Below are 6,045 nucleotides of genomic sequence, written 5' to 3'. Positions count from 1 at the left end.
CAAAGTGCTTTATGTATAAATAAGGAATACTAGTCCATTTTATATGATGGGAAAGTGGTGACGGTTAGGTGAAATAATTAGGTAGGTGAATGGCAGAGGTTGCACAGCCAAGCTCAGCATAAAACCTTTTCCTCCAACACTTGAAATATATTTTTGGACCATGTAAAGGTGGTTTGGGAGGAGGAATAAAACTCCATCACTTTTCACAAAAAATATGTTTGCATATTTTTTTCTTCGCTGTCACTGTGGTAGGCAAATGTTTCCAGTAGACAAAATGTTGGCTTTGTAATGGTGAATGCTCTCATGAGTTTGTGTGATATTTGAGATTAAATTAGATTCTCTTAGTGAGAGAGTATTCTTTTTACACCGGTCAGGAGAGAGTAGTTTTGATTTTATTCATAAAAGCAGGACAGAAAATATCCAATTTTTTACTCTATTTAAAATAAAAGTTCTAAATAATGTGAGTTTCATGAAGACTTGCCCACAGGACCTTGAAGTCAGATATACAGAAGGCATTACTAAATATATATGGTTAGAAAATGTGTGCTGTGGTTGTTTCTGTCTGCCTTTGGATAAGGCATTGGACTCAGTGTTTGGCTCAGTTACAGTGGATTATTATACATTTCTTTCTCCAAGCAGCCATGCTGATTGTGCCCAAGCACTGTAGCCTGCCTAAATGCTTCCTTTTTCTTCTTGTCTGTAGAAATGCTTGACACTCCCTGGCTGAATGAGGCCCATGGCTGTATGGCAAATGTCACTCTCCTGCAAGCGCAGAATAAGTTCAGAATTGTTTGGCTTTGCTGCATTAGTGTCAGTCTTACATAAGTGAACAAACAAGAGTCAAGTTCATAGTAAGCCCCAAGGCAAGATATTGGCAATAGCAGCAACATCTTTGCAATGTAATCCAGCTTTTAGATCTAAGTCAGTAATATCTTTCTTTATCTTCAGGCACAATTGCATGGGCCTGAATCTTCATTTGCATTTATAATTTAAACATGTATGTGTAGATCTTCATGTGTGATAGCAGTTGATTTTTAAAGGGAAGAAAGGTCCCATGAGAGAGAAGATGAAGGTGCTGGGAGTGCATGGCACAGTGCTAGACATGTAACCAGAGATCTCTCCTTATAAGATTGCAGGCAACACTAGAAAACAGGGTTCCAGATAATCCATCATTGGTTGAAAATAGGAACCGGATCTCTCTAATGTTACTGGCTTTTTCCATACAAAGTGGATAAAACATTTTTACATAGTGTAATATAGGAAAAAGACTAATTTTGAAGCAGGAGCTTCTTTTTAAAGATTTCAGTGTTGATAGTGTTAGCAATCTTAATGCTAGTCAAACCACATTTGGGATTCAACTTTCACAGTCAGATAATTAGACAAAAATCTCATCCTTCATTTAAAAAGGAAATTATTCTCAGATTTTCCAGACAGAAGGAATGAACTTGAAACCATGTCCTAATTCTGCAAGGAATTGTTAAGATCCAGGAGAAAAATTTGTACGCCTTTTCTCTTTTCTTTTCTTTTCTTTTCTTTTCTTTTCTTTTCTTTTCTTTTCTTTTCTTTTCTTTTCTTTTCTTTTCTTTTCTTTTCTTTTCTTTTCTTTTCTTTTCTTTTCTTTTCTTTTCTTTTCTTTTCTTTTCTTTTCTTTTTTCTTTTTTCTTTTTTTTCTTTTCTCATTTTTCTTTTCTTTTCTTTTCTTTTCTTTTCTTTTCTTTTCTTTTCTTTTCTTTTCTTTTCTTTTCTTTTCTTTTCTTTTCTTTTCTTTTCTTTTCTTTTCTTTTCTTTTCTTTTCTTTTCTTTTCTTTTCTTTTCTTTCCTTTCCCTTTCCCTTTCCCTTTCCCTTTCCCTTTCCCTTTCCCTTTCCCTTTCCCTTTCCCTTTCCCTTTCCCTTTCCCTTTCCCTTTCCCTTTCCCTTCCCTCCCCTCCCCTCCCCTCCCCTCCCCTCCCCTTCCCCCCCCCTCCCCTCCCCTCCCCCCCTTTTCTTTCCCCCCCACCACCTTCTTGCTGAAATTGCTATTGGCACGTAAATATGTATGGACTCAGGAAGACTGTGATGTGTAAGAAAAGATAACATTTTTTTGGCCAATAATTGGCTAAAAAAATGTTATCTTTAGGGAATGTGTCAACCCTGTAGGATGGCAACACCACCATAAATGTCTCTTCATCTACTTGTTGGATTTTCTCACCCTATATCTTCAGCTCCCTGTCCATTTTTTTAAGAAGACTACAACAGGTAGAAGTTAATGGATAACAACAAAGTATTCCTCTTGGGTTTCAAACTGGCGTGGCATCCCTGCTTCTTTGCCGCCTGTTTCCCTTCTCTCCAATTCTGTTTCTTCACCTGTAAAATAGTCTCCTTCCTAAAACACTTTTGAGTTTGACAGATTTCTGAAAAAGCAGAATATGAAGAGTGGGGCTGGTATGTTAGAAAGGGAGGGTAGCCACTTTGGCAAGGAAAAAGGGGGAAGCAGAGGGTTCTTAAATATAGCGTAAGAAAAATAGAGTGAGCAACAAGCTAGGGAAGGAGGGAAGTTGAAAGCAAAGAAAATGGATGGATGTGAGAGATCAGTTTAATGTGGGGGCTTTTAGAGGATAATAGCTAAGTAGCACAGGAACCTGCATTGGTCAGCTCTGAGGCTACAGAGGAATCATAGGATTATAACTCTGAAAGAGGTTCAGAAAACCCCAGGGCAGGATCAGCTGTATCTCTGTCATTTCTGGTGCATGTTTCTGTAATTTGTTTTGAAGACTTCCTTTGATGAAGACTCCACAAACTTCTTAGATCATTTATCTCTGTGTTTACCTTACCCTTAGGAAGTTCCTCTCATGGAAATAGTCATGTAGGGAGAAAATGAATGTCATTTAGGACTGAAGGAATTTAAACATTGTGGTGCCCTGCATATTGACATATGATAGGTCAGGGAGCAGAGTCAACAAATATGAGCCTTTAAAATTGACTTTCAGAAAAAAATCCTGTCTCTTTCTTTCTTTCTTTCTTTCTTTCTTTCTTTCTTTCTTTCTTTCTTTCTTTCTTTCTTTCTTTCTTTCTTTCTTTCTTTCTTTCTTTCTTTCTTTCTTTCTTTCTTTCTTTCTTTCTTTCTTTCTTTCTTTCTTTCTTTCTTTCTTTCTTTCTTTCTTTCTTTCTTTCTTTCTTTCTTTCTTTCTTTCTTTCTTTCTTTCTTTCTTTCTTTCTTTCTTTCTTTCTTTCTTTCTTTCTTTCTTTCTTTCTTTCTTTCTTTCTTTCTTTCTTTCTTTCTTTCTTTCTTTCTTTCTTTCTTTCTTTCTTTCTTTCTTTCTTTCTTTCTTTCTTTCTTTCTTTCTTTCTTTCTTTCCTTTCTTTCTTTCTTTCCTTTCTTTCTTTCTTTTCCTTCCTTCCTTCCTTCCGACGCTTCCTTCCGACGCTTCCTTCCGACGCTTCCTTCCTTCCGACACTTCCTTCCTTCCTTCCTTCCTTCCTTCCTTCCTTCCTTCCTTCCTTCCTTCCTTCCTTCCTTCCTTCCTTCCTTCCTTCCTTCCTTCCTTCCTTCCTTCCGACACTTCCTTCCGACACTTCCTTCCTTCCTTTCTCTGTTTTTGGACTTCATGAGCGCTTTATAGGAAAAGAAGGGCAAGAAGCTGTTACAGCACTTTCTATTTTTATGAAACAAAACCCCCAGGAACAGTCATGTGCAGAGGAGACCAGTTCATCCATTCTGCTCATACATCCCTTTGTTTTTCTAGCCACTGAATTGTCATTATTACAGGCATCAATACAAAACAAATGCCGTTCATACCAGCATCTACTGCAGAGCAATCTCACCTGCACTCACTATGGCTCTAAAATACTGCATGCTTCATGCTAGCAGGCTCTAACCACAAAGGACCAGTAAAAAAGCTCTTTCTGTCTGACATGAATTAGGACGCTCAGTTAAAAATTCATAGGGAGATTACATAAAACCATATGCTGCCTTTATTTTTCCCCTTTTGCATTAAAAATGTACAGCTGCTCTGCATTAGACGTTCCATTAGCCTCTGAGTCTCACAATCTGGACTTTATAGTTAATGATGGGGGGAGGACTAACTGAGATGGGAGAAGGGAGAGAATGAAAGTGTTTTAGGCCAATATTGAAGGCTTCCTTAAAAAAGATAGCATATAAGGTGGATGGAGAGTTTAAGTGTGGGAGTAGAAGGCTTGCTGAAGAGAACTACATAAAAGAAGAGACCTGTTTTCAGGATTATTGGCTTGCTCTCAGAACCCCTGAGTAGCATCAGCAATAATTAAAATGATATAACCTGTTTCCTGTGGTCATTTGGGAAGAAAATAAAAAATCTATATTCCAAATGGAGTCAGGAAATGTTTAGACTCCTCTAACAGTGTTAAGTCACAGAGAGTTTTATGGCCACTCCATTTCTTCTGCAAGAGACCCTTTAATTTAGTTGGAAGTCTTGAAGGGTCCAGGTTTATTATTAGATAATTGACTGTGTTGGTCAGTTAATTTACTGGGATTGAATATATGGCCACCTTAATGTACTAACAAAGTGAATAATTTTGCAATAAGCTTTCTATACATTGTAATGAGATGCATTCTAAAGAGTCTTCTTGATGATGTTGTGTCAGTAAGTGTCCTAGAAGGCTCCATAGGGAAGCTAGTGAAGATGCTGGTGGGTATTGGTGTTTGCTGTATGACAGTCACAGGCTCAACAGCAAGCAATCGAGCTGCAGAACAGTCCACTTACACAAACAAGCCCTGAGTCTGTCTTTGCTCACGGGGCAGAAGCAAAGAGAAAAAAGGAGTGATGGGTTTTATTTACATTGTGGACTCAGGTCTGTGTGTTCAGACATTCCAGCTGGCATGTGCCATGTCCATACCAAAAAAAAACCTCAAACCAAACACATCTGGTAATCCAAACAGTATTTAAAATATCTTCAGCAGACAAAGAAAAGAAGTATTTTGTTCATCATTTATGAATTATGAAGGGATTGTTTCATTGCCAACCTAGGCATATTTCAAGCTTTTTATGTATTTATTTATTTATTTTACATCAAATACAATAATGAGATACAGCACCAGAGTCTGTTCTCTCCCTATATGGCTGATCCCCAAAGACTCATCTTGTACTTTCTGAATATGTTTATTTCTTCTTCATCTTACCCAGTATTAAAAATCATAAACATTGTGCCTTCTTGGATTGATTATAGTTCTTTGCACTTACAAAAGATGAGAAAGCAAAGCAAATAATTTTTTTGGGGTTGAGTCACAAATAAAATTTTAATACAAAGTATTATGAAATGTGTGGTGCAGTCACCATTGTTAAGCTGCATGTTTAATTAACTGCTGCCTGAGTGCAGGTACTAAGCAACAAGAACACAGGAGCACATTACAGTGTCTTAATTAAATTATATGCTGTATGGTCATATTTAATTGTGCCCAGAACATGCTTTCTCCTTCCTTTTATTCCTCTGTCTTTTGTTTCTACATCATCAACTAGATGGAGTACATTAAAGGTACACATTATTCACAAGAAAGTGAGGAGGTTTTCCACACAATTTTTGGGGGAATGAATAATGAATAAAATTCTTCTGGTGCTTTGTTTCTTTAAGCATGATGCAGGATGAACATCTGATATGGAGCATCACAGCGAGTAGCAGGAATGATACCTCAGTTCAGACCATACTGTCTTGGAATTTAAACTGTGTATCATGCATCAAACACAGCTCTCAGCATTGTCTTCTTGGTCTAGGAAATAATTTCATATGTGAATGAAGGTAATGCCTATGAATTTGTGGCTGATGACCTGTTCTTTCAGAGTATTACACAGACTGATTGGTTTCTAATAGTTTAGACAAGTATATATATTTTTTTTTAAATTAGAAATGCTGGAATCAATCACTGAAATAAACACTGTGGATAAAACAAATATCAATAAAGCAGATATTTCAAATCTGATAAACCCTCATAAAAGTGCAGAATGAAAAGAATCAGTTTGGAAAGCTGTGAGCTTGGTTACAACCCAGAGCGGATGTCATGGCCAGACATAATCTCTGCTGTCCTAGGGAGCACG

Source organism: Ammospiza nelsoni, chromosome 2, assembly GCF_027579445.1.
Source record: "Ammospiza nelsoni isolate bAmmNel1 chromosome 2, bAmmNel1.pri, whole genome shotgun sequence".
NCBI classification, from domain to species: Eukaryota; Metazoa; Chordata; class Aves; order Passeriformes; family Passerellidae; genus Ammospiza; species Ammospiza nelsoni.
This window is presented reverse-complemented; position numbering follows the sequence as displayed.